Raw genomic sequence first — 16,164 nt, 5'->3', positions numbered from 1 at the left:
CAATATTAAAATTTTTAACAATCCTATTTTATTTCATATTTTTCTAACAAAGTCTATTTTACCCTCTAAACACTAGCCCTCTGTTTGTCTTGGATCTTGTACTTTTCATTAGTTTTAAGATAATTGGTGGTTACTGGCTTCCCTGGTGGCTCAGTCAGTAAAGAATCCACCTGTGATGTGGGAGACATGGGTTCAATCCCTGGGCTGGGAAGATCCCCTGCAGGAGGGCATGGTAGTTCACTCCAGTATTCTTGCCTAGAGAATCCCCATGAACAGTGGAGCCTGGTGGGCTACAGTCCATGGGGTCACAAAGAGTTGGACATGACTGAGTGACTAAGCACATACATAATACTAATATTAGTATCAGTAGTTAATTTATATCCCTATTTTGATGATATCTTCCCTAATTTACTGGTTTACTACTTGATTAGATTTTCACTCAGCTATTATACATGGGGGATGAATTCACCTGATCCTAGTACCTCAAAATGGTATTTTGCCTTTACTTTGAACAATAGTTTAGCTAGTTACAGAGCTAATATTTTGAAAATTATTTTCCCTCTCTGTCAACTCATAACATCTATTGTTACTTCTGTGAAGTCTGCTCTCAGCTTAATTTTCACCACTATGTAGGTAATGTCTTTTTCCCCCATTAGCATTTAAGAACTCCTACTCTTATTTTCTACATTTTGTTACTCTGGATATGGATTTATTTTTACTTTTGAATTTCAGCTTGTGGCCCTTTTCTGATGATAAATTTTTCAGTTCAGAAAAACACTAAGTCCTTCATTAACTCTTAAAATATTACCTTTCTGCTACTCTTTTTTTCTAATTCTGGAACTCCTATTACATGTGGGTTGGGCTTCTCACTCTACTCTCTGTCTCTTACCTTTCCTTTTATACTTTATCTACATGTCCTGAATTCTAAGTCAAGTTCTCAGATCTTTCCACTAGTTCACTCATTCTTCCTTGGTTGTGTTCAATCTACTGAGTTTCTTTCAATGATTACATTTTTACTTCCTAAATTGCTATATTTTAAAAAACATCATCTGTAACCCATGACTCATCCTCATCTATTTTTGTTTATAATACCTGGTTTCTCTATGCATATATTTTTACTTTGTTTCTTTGAGGATTTTGACCATCTACCATATAATGCCATGTTCAAAAGATTATAATCTTAGTAATCTTATCATTTGGATTTCCCAGGTGGCTCAGTGGTAAAGAATCCACCTGCCAATGCAGGAGACATGGGTTCCATCCCCGGGTTGGGAGGATCCCCTGGAGAAGGAAATGGCAACCACTCTAGTATTCTTGCCTGGAAAATTCCATGAACAGAGGAGCATGGCAAACTACAGTCTATGGGGTTGCAAAAGAGTCAAACATGACTTAGCAAATAAACAATTTCATCATTTAGTAAATCTGTTGACTATTGTGAGTTTTCATTCATGAAATTTTAGTTGCAAGATCAAATTCACAATTGTATTTTATCATTTTTCCTTTCTATTCCTCTTTGCACTCACTATACCATGTCTAGTCTTTTTATAGGTGACTGTATTAGGGTTACTCAGGTCCCTAGTCAAAAAACAGGATTTGTACTGACAGCTCAGAACTACCATTCTGGGAGTTAAAGCTGATCTAGTATCAAAGTCAGTATATGACTTGAGCCCTATCGAGCTGTCTCTGCTTCCTCTTGCCATGCTACCAAGCAGTACATTATAGGCTATAGCCCCTGAGAATGATGCTGACCCATTTTATTTCCTCAGCTCCTGAGGTGGAGCTCTCAGCTGCCTCTTTGTGTTTTCATCCTATAAAGTAGCAGATCTCCAGCTTCAGTCTCCCTAATTGCAATTTCTGTCTTTTAAATTTTTTGTCAGTAAGATGTTTATCTTCTTTTCCAGAATAAAAGTGATCCTATATGTATTATTTATAGATGCTATTGCCATACATTTATAGTTGGGAAGAGACAGTTTTATATATAAACTTACAGTGCCATTGTGATCAGAATACTACCTCTCTAGTAATATGAACTTTTATCCTAAGGAATGAAGAGCACCACAGTTAGAATCCACTGAGACTCCTTTTTTTATGTGATCAATCATATTTAAACAAAAAAAAAAAAAAAAAAGTTTTTTCAGAAATCTTGCAAAACAAAGCCATGGAACATTAATAGTCATTGCTAACAAAAATGCCCCTGTAAGAAATAATTTATGATTAATTTGAGACAAACTGTACTGATTTTAAGTCAAACGATGAGGAGAACAAACTTAATTTTCTTCTCCAGCTAGCCTGTTCACCTATCACCTCATGTCCAGCACTTCCCCCAGTTCACATGTCTGAAGCAATCATTTCCTCTTTGTCTCTTCCCCTTTGAACAACAAAAGGATTAAAATAGATCATTTGAAATTCTCAACTGCTTGATAGGTATATTTTAAGAGTGCATTCCAAATATTGTATTAACTTTCGAATAGTAAAATGGTTTGTAGCTAATAGGAAATAAAAGATTTTATTTTGTTCCTTACAAATTGGCACTTGTCAAAATACCTCTACAAGGATTAAATTATGTGCCACTGTAGCTTCAACACCCCCTGAAAGGAGTTCAGAGTGGAGATCAGAAATGAGGCCCTGCTCTGCTCTGGGAAAAACCGGCAGAACAGGTCTCCAGATAGATACTTTCAGGAGAAGATTTTAGGAGCCCAACTCTTGCATCTTCTCATAAATAAAATCTTTTCTAGTGATGTCTACTTCTTGTGAATCACAGTCACCAGACTGGCAGCAACCTTCTGCAAAAATGTACCCTTAATTGCGTGTACTACTCACTCTTCACCAAAATCACATATATAACTCCCCTACCTCTTTGGAACAGTTTCTCACAACTTTCTGAAATGCTGTCTCCAAGGCTATAGTCTTCATTTTGCCCCAAATAAACCTAACTCACAACCCTCACATTGTGCTTTTTTTCCTTTCAGTTAGACTGTTTACTATTAAGGAGTTTATTAGTAAGCAAGCTAAGTTGTTCGTTTGTTCTGAGCAGAGAGGCCTTAATTTCACATTAAGCCAATTTATTGCACAAGCCATGAAAACACAACAGAGTAAACAGAGGACCGACCAACACTGACTATAATCTGTGAGCTCCAAGTCAGGAGTTAGAAAATTATGCCTCCAAGCAAAACCCAGCCAATATCTGATTCTCTAGATAAAATTAAATTGGACCACTTACATATAGTCTCTGGCTGTTTTCACAGGAGCAGAATTGAGAATTTTCTCCAGAGTTAAGAATTCTCTATAGAGACTGTATAGCCTGCAAAGCTGAAAATAATTACTCAATAGAAAAAATTTGTTGACCTCTTCCCTAAATGGTCTCCCTCCTTTTTAAAATAATAATAGTTAATTAATTATTTGGCTGTGCCGGTTTTTGTTGCTGTGCAGGCTTTTCTCAAGTTGCGGTGCATGGGCTTCTCAGAGAAGTGGCTTCTCTTGTTGCAGGGCATGGCCTATGGGTTGTGCAGGCTTCAGTAGCTGCAGCACATGGGCTCAGTGGTTGCAGTTCCCGGGCTCTAGAGCACAGGCTCAATAGCTGCGGTGCATGGGTTTAGCTGCTCTGCGGTGTGTGCAATCTTCCCAGATTACGGATTCAACTTGTGTCTTTTGCATTGGCAGGCCAATTCTTTACCACTAAGCCACCAGGGAATCCCTCTCCCTACTTTTTTTTTGAAGGAAAAATTAATAACTGGCCTGGCCACCAAAAGGAGATCTGAGTCTTCCATAATAGAAGAACTTATGTCCATGTTATTATACCAGCCTCTGAAAGAGATGAGTTTCCCCTGCCCTAATTCTGGTCTCCCAATTTTCCCTCTCTATCCACCTACTTCCCTGAAAACATTTTTTCTTCTTCCAACCTAGCCCCACTTTCCTTCTCTATCAATATCTTAATGCCCAGTTGCATACATTATATCATCCTTTCATTTTACTCAATATTTAATCATGTGTCATCACCTCTTTCATCTGCCATATCCCTTTGCTCCATGTGTAACCAGCCAGTCTCCCTCTGATATGTCTTGTATATTCTGTACTTTTCTAGTTTCACAGCCTCTTAGATTCACTCACTCAGCCAGTCTTTCAAACAAAACAACACATTCTTACAACACCTACTGTGTGTACCATGGATTCTGCTAAGCACAAGGAGCATATGGTCTGGAAAGACAGACAAACAGATAAACAAGCACATGCAATAAATTGTTACAATTGAGTTTCATTCATGACCAAAAAGAAAAAGAAAAAAGTATGGAATCAATTCTCCCTTGAATGAAATGAAGAAATTTGTGAGGCATGAAATCTGTGATTTCATGAGATTTTTATCAATAAGAGATTTACTGAATATGTCCTAAAAGTTCTAGAAAATGAAGATTTTTATGAATTAGGTATAGTAAAATTCATTTAAAAATTAAAAGTTATTTTAAGATAAGAATGTATTCACAAGTATACTTTTATCAAATGCTTTAAAGTAGTTATAAAAGACAAGTGAGGCAACATGAAATTAATTAAATATAAATAGAACATGATTGATCTCCTGCCCTTAGGAATTCATTAACTCTCACTGATTGAATTTTAATAAATCAGAATGCATAGAGTTGCCTTCAGTGGAGTTGGTGCTGCAGTAGAGGCTCCAAGAGCAAAGAACTCTTCACATTTAAAAATCCCTAAAAGAAACAATGGGTCAAATAGGGAGCCAAATAGTTGGATAGGAAATTTATATCATTTTTTGATGATAACAAAGAGAAAAAAGAGGAGGTAAAGAAGAGGAGGGAGGGGTGGAGGGAGAGATATCCTCCCAACTGATTTGGGAAATCTGCTGAAAGATGAGACTTTCTAAACATCAGTTCTCAATTTGACAGAAGAGACTGACACTGATTTGGAAATTGATCAAGATACCCAGATTTGACCCTTCCCAGTCTGTTCTATCCAGCGAAGTAGGAGCCAAAGCTGTCTGGCCACTTGTTCTCCTGGAGAAAGTTTAACTTTCTCCCTGCAGGCTGCTCTAGTGGAGAGAGAATGTGTGATGAAATCTAGTTACAACAGACACTTAAAAAAAAGATTAAAACTAAGATTTGAAGAATAGACTACCTTGAAAGAACCTAAATTCTGATCATAGAAGGTTTTCAAGTGGAGCTAAAAGTATTCGGAACGTTGTAGGGGCATGCCTCCCATCTCCACCTAGCTTCCGACTCTTGTATCTAGAGGAAGTTTAAACTACTTTTTTGTTGTTCAGCGGCTAAGTCGTGTTTGACTCTTTGTGACCCCATGAACTGTAGTATGCCAGGCTTTCCTGTCCTTCCATATCTCCCAGAGTTTGCTCAAACTCATGTCTATTGAGTCAGTGATGCCATCTAACCATCTTATCCTCTAACACCTCCTTCCCCTCTTTCCCCCAATCTTTGCCAGCATCAGGGTCTTTTCTAATGAGTTGGCTCTTCCTATTAGGTAGTCAAAGTATTGGTGCATTCAGTGTGAGTCCTTCCAATGACTGTTCAGGGTTAATTTCCTTTAGGATTGACTGGTTTGATCTCCTTGTTGTCCAAGGGACTCTGAAGATCTCCAGCACCACAATTTGAAAGCATCAACTCTTCTGTGCTCAGCCTTCTTTATGGTCCAACTCTCACATCAGTCCATGACTACTGGAAAAACCATATAGACTTGACAATAAGGACATTTGTCAGCAATGTGATGTCTCTGCTTTTTAATACACTATCTAGGTTTGTCATAGCTATTCTTCCAAGGAGCAATTGTTTTTAATTTCAATTTTTAATTTTAAGCTACTTAGATAACCTTTTAGATTTATTGTAACTCTGTGGCTTTAACCAATGGTTGCATTTTGAGTCTACTGAAAGCCTGTAAGCCAGAATCTAGTGCAGAAGAGGTAGTCAAGGTGGGTCTGTACAAAGAATAAGTGGAGTAAAATGGATGAACAGACAGGAGAGGGTGAGAAATGAGGAAGCAGAAGAAGGGACCTAGTTTGTCATTTCAAGGCAGTCGAACAGATTTGCCTTGAATGGATATGTATTTACTAGTATGTAACTTTGAGGAACATTACTTAACCTCCCTGAGTCTTGATTTATCATTTAAAAGATTGGGATAAGGTTGAGATAATACCAATCTCATTAGGTTGATTTGAGGAAGAAGTGAGTTGCATGTAAAGTGTGTATCATACTTCACAGTAGATAGTAAACATTCAGGAGATACCATTTCACTTCTTGAAATCCTCATCATTCCTGTTATCTGTATTAAAAAGTAATTTAAATAACTCAAGAAATACAAAGGCATGGTGAGCTGAATTCCATCAACCAGCATGAAAGCTGTAAGGAACCTCTAAATACAAGTCTCAATGTAGCAGTGTAGATATCTAAGGATTTTTTTTTCTGCAGTTAACTTTTATACTAGGAGCATACATGGTATTCCTTTCATATTTTTTTTTTTTATTTTAGCCACACAGAGTTATGGGATTTTAAGGTGACGTCGACACAGGGAAACCTGTGTTTTCTTTTGTTATTATTGGTATCTCCATAGTCTGTTGGCAACTAAGGGGAAAAAGTCACTGTTCAGAGATGCCTGTATGGGAAGATTTAAACCAGATCAATTTCAAAGGGTGTATACAGCAAGAAAATATTGCTTCTTTTAAAAAGACTAATGTAAATCAGATTAAGTGATTTAAACAGAAATAAACCTGTAAAGGTTACTAAGGTGCTGATAAGCTTTTATAGCTGTTAGACAAAGAGGGGTATCTCTTATATTTTAAAGGAGGCTTACAGAGGCAGCATTTATTAAGGCAAAGAACAGTAACTGCATGAAAAACCAAATGCGACACTCCCTGGAAGATATATGACCTTTCCAGAGCTCCAAAAGGACATAAGTTCTATAGCAACAGGTTTTTAAGCCACGGTCCTGGATATTTCTTAGTTCCTGGAACACTTTCAGAAGCTCTCTTCCTTTGTCAGCAACCAACAAGGAAAACATGATTTTCTCAAAGATTTTTGTAACACATGAATTGAAATAAATATGAGCATTTATCCACTGGACACCCTCCATTATTAGTTGAGGGCTGCCCTAAAGGCTGCTAACTCCTCTGCCACTTCAAGGCTGACAGGTTCTTCAGAGGCCCATTGCAATGGAAGGGAAGCTGCCAGCACAAGGCAGGTCTGGGCTTCCATGCCACTTCCATCACAGCCATGGCTGAAATCAGAGGTAAACTAAGGGAGTGTGGCCCTGGGCACAAAAGGCATTGCTACAGTGCCCTTTTGATTGGGTGACAGGGTGTCAGGAATAAATCCTTCTGCACTGAGGACATATTGTACCCATGTCCAGATGGAAAGCACTGTGAGTGCTCTGAAGACTCCACCCATGGCACATGACTTACCACATCGTATGTTGATAAGATGGGAGGGAGGGGGGCAGATGGCGATACATGCTCACCCAGCTACTGACATGATGGAACCAAAGCAGGCAACATGGAGACCTTGCCTCTGGGCACTTCCGTTGTGCACTCTCTCCCCCTTTGGCTTTACCTAGCAAAATCCTACATGCCTCAAAACATTACTCAAATCCCTTTCTAGGCTGCTTCTGTTCACTAAAATTTTCTTTGACTTTTTGCAACCATGTGTTTGTCCAGGCTGTTGAAGGACACAGGAACAAAAAATATCCACTTCACTGGGAAGGTATCTTTAGGCCAAAAAAGAAGGTAGGCAGTTCCATATAATCAATGAACTAGCTTATTAGAGGGTAACATACTTGATGGGGCAGACAACAATCCAAAGGCATTCATAGCTGCACTCAACACTGGTGAGCGGCCACTGGGACAATCTTATACTTAACCTGAGGGTATGGAGGTAGGGGCTTGGAAACAAGATGTGCACTTCTAAGTCAAGTTTCATGAATGTGTAACTATTATCATGTGCCCTGGGAATATGTCAGGGAAGATTTTCATCATTGACTGGGGACTAACAGCGTAGGGGCTACCTGGTCCTCATGATTATTAAACAATGTTAACTACAAAGTCCTTGATGGCAGAAGTGATTCACCGCATAGGGCAGTGCTGGGTAGGGTCAATAGAAGAACAGGAGGAACCGATGCCAAGTAGCATCAGTTATGCTAATAGCCACACACAGGCAAATTTCTGGAACACTCAGATCAAGCCTGTATCTTCTTCTTCCTGTTGGAGTCCAAGTCTGTCCATTCTTCCTGGCATTCTTTCTGTTCATATCCATATTCAAAGTCTTCCTTGTTTTAGTCTGTGTCTACACGTCTCTTCCAAAACCCTTCCTTGACTCCTCCAGCAAGATACAACCTCCTGTTTAGTGGCACTTCTCGCTTTCTATCTTACAGCTCTTTATGTGCTTGTCTCACCTCTTCTCTCAGATGTAATAATAAATCCGTAACACGAGGATCCACATCCCATTGTTTCTGTATACTTCATGTCCTGTAGCACACGGCATGGCTTATTCCAGATATTAAATAAATACTTATTGACTAAATAGAGATTGAATTATAAGCTTGTTGCAGACTGAAGTTGTGGAAATATTTGTGTGTGCTCTCAATATTGCCACATGTCTCATGCTGCTTGAGGCAGAAATTTTTTGTGTGCTTCCCAGACCCCTTTTCTTCTCCCTCCTGGCACACATCTAGACTAGAAGCCTAGTCTTTCTTGCAGTTGGGTGGGAGACTGTTACTGCATTTGCTGGTAGATGGGAATGCAAGTGATGTGTGCCACATTTAGGCTCCAAGAAGGTCCTCTTGCTGTCACTCTTCCATTCATTTAGACGGTCCATGAGAAAGTGCCCCTACCCCAGTGGAGTGGAAGCCTCCAGACAGAACAAGCACAGGCTCTGAAAGACTAACTCCCCTCATCTCTTCCCTGACCCACGTTTCATAGGAACACGAGCGAAGACTTAACCTTTGGTAGGCTACTGAGATTTATGACTATTTATTATGATACTCGGGCTTCCCTGATAGCTCAGTTGGTAGAGAATCTGCCTGCAGTTCTGGAGACACCAGTTCGATTCCTGGATCAGGAAGATCTACTGGAGAAGAGATAGGCTGCCCACTCCAGTATTCTTGGACTTCCCTTGTGGCTCAGCTGGTAAAGAACCCATCTGCAATGTGGGAGACCTGGGTTTGATTCCTGGGTTGGGAAGATCCCCTGGAGAAGGGAAAGGCTATCCACTCCAGTATTCTGGCCAGGAGAATTCCATGGACTATGTAGTCCATGGGGTCGCATATAGTCAGACATGACTAAGTGACTTCCCCTTTTTTTTGCATTATGATACTCAGCCTACTCTGATCAACAAAAACTCTTAACAGATATTTTTAAATAACCTTATTAACTCTGTTTGGAAGATAGTAATGCCATGTTTCTTTGAATTTAAAACACATTATGGAACATCATTATGTTCCATTGAGAAAGAACGAATGCTGTCAATCAAGTTATGACAACCTGTCCCAATTTCCAAGGAGTTAAACTGTACAAAAAAGGGAATCTTAGAATCAATGAAATACCATAATGATAACTTGTGTGTAAAATCGTTCTATCATTTACAAAGTGCTTTAGTGAAATATTCAACCCATTTTTGTAACAAGCATTCATTTAGTCACTTTTTTTTTTTCTAAATATCATTCTTGGTCCTGAGTGTAAGACATAGTCCCTGACCTCAGGGGGTGAACCGTCTAATAAGAGACACTCATAATTAAAAATAATTACAGTTCATTTCAGTAAGCATAAGAATAGCTAATGCATACTGTACATGCTTTGCACTAGATGCTGTGAATTACACATATTTCAGGGTTATGTCAGTCCCATGGGATCAGTAGTGTTTTAGTAGTGTGCCACCCAGTAAGTACATCAGAGGGCAGTGTACACAGTCCAGAAACAGCATTGTAAAGAGAGTAACTAAGCGTGTGATTGGGGTGGGCTGCATCAAGCGTTGTGTTACTGAGAAGACAAGGCTGTAACTATGCCTTGAAACTGAAAAGTGTCCACAGGCACATAGCAAACATTCCAGGGTGAGGGAAAAGAGGTACAGAGCAAAGAGGTAATGAATGTTTCCAAGATGCTGGTGTCCATCTTCTGAGGAGGTGGGAGGTCAAGGAAGATAAGTTTGGAAAGAGTGTAGTGAATAATTAACAAGAAGCTTCCTGTGTAAGGTGAAACTGTTTGGACTGGTTCACTGGGATAATTAGAATTTGAGAGAGATTTGGGGGAGGAGTGGATGTGGGTCTGGATATTACCAAAATAAGGTCAAAATGGCAACTTAAAAAAATAATATGAATTTGTCTACATTTTTAGGCACTGAATGTAGTGCCTATATTGTCATCACTGAATGTGACGAAAGAAGATGAGATGTTTGGATGGTATCACTGACTCAATGGACATGAGTTTGAGCAAGCTCTGGGAGCTGGTGATGGACAGGGAAGCTTGGCATGTGCAGTCCATGGGGTCACAAAGAGTCAGACACAACTGACTGAACTGAACCGATAAGCACTGAGTTCAGATTAGCAAAGAAATAGGATCCTTTATGTCTTGGTATCACTCAATCAACAAGAATGAAAGATAAATAAGGAGATCCCTATTTAGATGGCAAAAACATCAAGAACATTTGTTACTGAAATTCATTTGAATTGATTTCATATTACACATGCATAAAAAGATAATTTTCTATTCCTTTTGCAGTTTTATGAGTTATTACCTAAGACTTTACGGCAATCATTCACAAATCCATTCAGTCCACTTATTACCTCTGGAATATTTTCTTTTAAAAATATTACTAGGAGCAATTTTAACCAGACCAAGTTTCAAGCTTTAAAAGGCAGCTATTTTACATACACAATAAGTACTTTTTCTGAAAATTTTGTGTTATAGATTCATAATTCACAGTGGGATACCCCTGTTAATATGCACTCACAGCTGCATGCAGCCCTCGGAACCATTATTATATTAAGAATAATGTAAAGACACTTGAACTTATTCTGTATCATCATGCATATTACTGAGTGTGTGTCATTATGAATAGCAGTCACAGCACACATCATAATGGTATGTTAAAGACAGCGTTGTGGTGTAAACTAAATGCACATTAAGAATACTCAAAACTCTACTGAATTTTAATCGTCCTTATTCATAGGACACAGAGCTCTAATGATCCTCAAAATGCGTGTGATTTAAATAAGCCATCTTTATTCCATTCCATTTAAACCCTTGGTGTGAGTTAATCAGCTTGGGTGGCCTCATTCCTAGTGATGGAAGTGAAGAAATCTTGGCTCACGTGTAGAGAAATGTGTGGTACACAGTGAAAAACAAAGTGAATCATCTCTAACACGTCTCACTAAAGACATCTTACTCACTTCCGGTCCTGCTCATAAAGTTGTATGAATTTAGAAGGGACTCGCTGATGGAGTCGCCCCTTCTGAAAAGCTCGTCTCCAAAGGACTTTAATATAAAATAATTACAACTAAATAAAAATGTTGCCAAAGTTACTCTCAAAGTGTAAAGCAGAGACTTAATAAGAAACAACACTAGAGGGAAGGAGAGGGTGAGACAAATTGAGAAAGTAGCATTGAAACATCATGCATTCAGTTCAGTTCAGTTCAGTTCAGTTGCTCAGTTGTGTCCGACTCTTTGTGATCCCATGAATCGCAGCACACCAGGCCTCCCTGTCCATCACCAACTCCCAGAGTTCACTCAGACTCACGTCCATCGAGTCAGTGATGCCATCCAGCTATCTTATCCTCTGTCGTCCACTTCTCCTCCTGCCACCAATCCCTCTCAGCATCAGAGTCTTTTCCAATGAGTCAACTCTTCGCATGAGGTGGCCAAAGTACTGGAGTTTCAGCTTTAGCATCATTCCTTCCAAAGAACACCCAGGGCTGATCTCCTTTAGAATGGAGTGGTTGGATCTCCTTGCAGTCCAAGGGACTCTCAAGAGTCTTCTCCAACACCACAGTTCAAAAGCATCAATTCTTCGGTGCTCAGCTTTCTTCACAGTTCAACTCTCACATCCATACATTACCATATGTAAAACAAATATTTAGTGGGAAGTTGCTATATAACACAGGGAGCTCAAACCAGTGCTGTATGACAACCTAGAGGGGTGGAATGGGGTAGAGGGTGGGAGAGAGGTTCAAGAGGGAGGGGATATATGTATACTTATGGCTGATTCATGTTGTTGTATGGCAGAAACCAACACAACATTGTAAAGCAAATATCCTCCAATTAAAAATTTAATAAAGGAAACAACACTAGCAATAATCATACCTAACAAAGCTCCATCTATCAAACTCATCTCAGTCATTTTAGTAGCTTTATTTCCTCTGATCTGGTGAGTGTAGCATTGCAGAGGAAAATACCAGGCCTACTACAAGGAATTGCATGATTCCTCCCAAATTTCTTCCAAAGAATATGAACTGCCAGTGAATAAATATGAGGTCTTATGTTCTACTAAAGTGGAACTCACAGTAATCTTTCTCTTTTTCATGTTTAAAACTCTTGTGCTTGGTGATTTGCTTTCAGAGGAGTGAGAAAATGTATGGACACAATATTAAATCCTTTGGACACCTCTAACCGGTTAGAGGGGCTTCCCTGGTGACTCAATGGTAAAGAATCCTCCTGCTAATGCAGAAGACGTGAGTTTGATCCCTGGGTCGAGAAAATACCCTAGAGGAGGAAATGGCAACCCACTCCAGTATTCTTGCCTGGGAAATCCCATGGACAGAGGAGCCTGCAGTGGCTATAGGCCCTGGGGTCGCAAAAGAGTCAGACACGACTTAGTGATTTGGAATAGACTGCGTTAGCTGTGGTTTGTCTGCTTCTTCTGAAATATAGTTTCCTTTGTGATCCGCTGCTTCCTGGTCCCACTCAGGGTTGTTAGTCCCAGTGTCCTGCCCTCACTAGGTCAATGGTGAATCCAAACCTTGCCAAAATAGCTAGGCATCTTGGGGCCTCGACATTAATGAAGGGATAAAACCTGACCCAAGCAGAGCAGAAAGTCTTCTCCAAGGGTTCTAGAGCTAATGGGAAAGACACCTATTACCCATGAGAAATGCTAAAGTAGTCAAGTGTTTCCAGCTAAATAACAGCTATGAGATTCCCAGCTGTCATTTTGCCCACCTTGTGTAGAAGCCTAAATGCTAAACACCAAAGCAAAGTGAAGGAATGCAAGTGAAAGAGTCACGAAAGAGCGTTTGAGCTCCTGGTTGCTGCTTTGAATGAGATTGGCTGCATCTCTGGACTTTTCATGGATGTGAACTCATGAAGATTTTTTCATGCCTAAGTTACTTTGAGCTGGATTCCTGTAAGTTGAGAGAGGGAATCCTAAACAGAGATGACTTTTTTCAGTCATTAAGCATCCATGCAACATTTTTTCCAATAAGCTCAAATTTCCCTGGGGCATCCTGTTCCAGTTCTTAGTCCTGGTGCTTCATGTGGGCCTCCAGCTGCAGCTACAGGCTTGGCCAACTGGAGTATCAGATTCCCTTGAACCACAGTGACTTGTTCAAGAATGGGAATGTACTCCAAACAGAGCCAGTGAGGCAGGATTTTGGAAGAAGGATAAAGTCTTTTTTCCACTGGATTTGAATATTGGAGAAACCAAGCTTTAAGTTTATAGGGATTACTATGCTAGGCCTAGCTGTGAAGCCAGTAGATCAGAAAGCAGAGTGGAGAAATGAAAAGAGAGAGTAAATACTCATGTATCATTTGCAATCCTGAGACCCTAGAACAACCTGTATCAGAAACTATAGCTGCTCTTAGGTTTTTAATCAATTATTTTTCTTTTTTAGTTAAATCAGCTTGAAGTTTTGTTTTCAGTTTTGTTTTTAATTTTGGCTACTTGTAATTGATCATTCTAATGCACTAATAGTCACTTGGACTGCAAGGAAATCCAACCAGTCCATTCTGAAGGAGATCAGCCCTGGGTGTTCTTTGGAAGAAATGATGCTAAAGCTGAAGCTCCAGTACTTTGGCCACCTCATGAGAAGAGTTGACTCATTGGAAAAGACTCTGATGCTGGGAGGGATTGGGGGCAGGAGGAGAAGGGGACGACAGAGGATGAGATGGCTGGATGGCATCACTGACTCGATGGACGTGAGTCTGAGTGAACTCTGGGGGTTGGTGATGGACAGGGAGGCCTGGCGTGCTGCTATTCATGGGGTCGCAAAGAGTTGGACACGACTGAGTGACTGAACTGAACTGAATGCACTAATAATTATTTAATAAATGGGTTACATTGTTGGTATAATATTTGTAGATTTCCCTTGATTTTGTCTCTTCATTACTGGGATGAAATGGTTCTGTGGTCTTTACTCTAGTCTTGGAGATACCTGGGAACATGATTCTATAAATCCTCCCATAACACTAACAGAAGAAATTTTAGGAATATGCCTGTTCTTGATCCAAAATAAATGAGAATCCAGCCAAGGACTATATAGTAGACTAAGAACCTATACCTTACTGTCAAGATTATTCAGGAAATAATGAGCAACTTTCATTGGTGAGAATGTTGCACTACAGAATAAAAGAATTATAATTCTGAGAGGATCTAAGTGAGTAGCTAGTCATGAAAGCTAAAAGGACCCAGAGGGGCCCCTAAACTGAGGCTGTCTACATCGACTCACTTTCATTGCATTCCAGGTGCAGAGTGAGAGGGAAATCAGAATGGGTGCCTGGAAGTCTTGGGACGTTTGCTCTGCTGGTCCACTCATGCTATTATTATGTCCTGTAGCTTTTCCTGAAGCTAAACAATCATGGGTGAAGTCAACTGTTTCTTCCTAGTCTGTCAATCCAAACCCATGATCAGTGCTTCTGTAAAGCAGAGAGAAATGGCAATTATAGAACATAATTACCTCCTATGCTGGGAGACTCATAAACATAGTTTTGAAAGGAATGATCTATCTTTGGAAATATGTCACAGATTACAAGGAAGAACTTTAAGTAAAATTTATGTATGTATATATGGAGAAGGAAATGGCAACCCACTCCAATATTCTTGCCTGGAGAATCTCATGGACAGAAGAGCCTGGTGGGCTACAGTCCATGGGGTCGCAAAGAATCAGACACGACCGAGACTAAATAACGTAATAACAAAGTATGTATATAACTTGCCGTCAACCCATAGTTCTGTTGATTATCCCCCAAATCCTCTTTTCCTAAAGCTGTCATCTACATATTCCTCCTTATCAAATAACAGTTTGGGTGGAATTTTATCTTCCTCAAAAGTCTCAACATCCATGTATTTTCCTCTGCCTCCTACATTTATAACTCTAGTCTAAAATTCCTTCTGGACTGCAGATATGTATTTCCACTTTCCCTCTCCACCTGGATGTCCTTGTCAGCATCTAAAATTCAAACCGAACTCAGCTCCTAAAGCAATGTGGTATTTCAATGGCAAAAGATGTAGTATTTCATTTCAAGCAAACTGTATATAAATCTTGTCCCTACCACTCAATAGCCATGTGAAGGTAACAAGTAATTTAACCTCTCTGGCCTCAGTTTTGTGGTCTGTAAAATGGAGATTAAAAATACCCATCTCTCAGTACTGTTGCAAGTGATTCAATTAAGCCTGTTAGAACTAGAGCTAATGTTTAATTTCTATTCCTCTTATTTCCATAGATGTGAATAATCCCAGTGCCCCTTCCAAGAATGAGAAAGAAAACCAAGGACCACTTCCTCCAACTCTGCACCCTTGATTCATTTCTCCCTGCAAAAGGAGTTCTTCTCTGGTGAGTTCAGAAGAACTTGAAGCTGCTCAGGTTAGTGTCTTCCAAGTTCTTTCTTTCAGAAGTGCCTGCCTTTAGAAAGGATTAGTTCTTTTTAATTTGTTTCCAGTCCTGTGATAAATGCCTACAGTTGTCTAGTTTCACTAGTTGCTAAATCTGTTTGATTCAGGTGAAAAATATGGGCAAGTCCACGTGGCCAGAGACTTTGATCTGCATGTGACTAACTCCTGTGTCCTATTCGTAAATGGTTTCCAATTTGGAGAGAGAAATAAGAATATTATTTCTTTTTTTTTTTTTTCAGAATTTAACTTAAAAAACAAACTAAACCTTTTAGTTTTACTGGAAAAAAAGTGAAAAACTAGTATACAGAATTCCCATATACCTTCCTGTATCCCTCTCAAAATGTAA

At 39.5% G+C, this 16,164-nt stretch overlaps 1 long non-coding RNA gene across 1 annotated transcript in view; it reads left to right on the top strand.

The window, feature by feature from the left end:
• Window positions 1–16,164, top strand: part of LOC147375863 (uncharacterized) — an 86,690-nt gene that overhangs the window by 18,078 nt on the left and 52,448 nt on the right. The window contains exon 3 of the long non-coding RNA XR_015161603.1: window positions 15,650–15,789. This is a non-coding gene — a long non-coding RNA (uncharacterized LOC147375863). The remainder of the gene's footprint in view (window positions 1–15,649; window positions 15,790–16,164) is intronic.

This window comes from Bos grunniens, chromosome 3 (assembly GCF_055505025.1).
Source record: "Bos grunniens cultivar Pamir isolate PY7600 chromosome 3, Bosgru_T2T1.0, whole genome shotgun sequence".
Classification (NCBI taxonomy): domain Eukaryota; kingdom Metazoa; phylum Chordata; class Mammalia; order Artiodactyla; family Bovidae; genus Bos; species Bos grunniens.
This window is presented reverse-complemented; position numbering and strand designations above follow the sequence as displayed.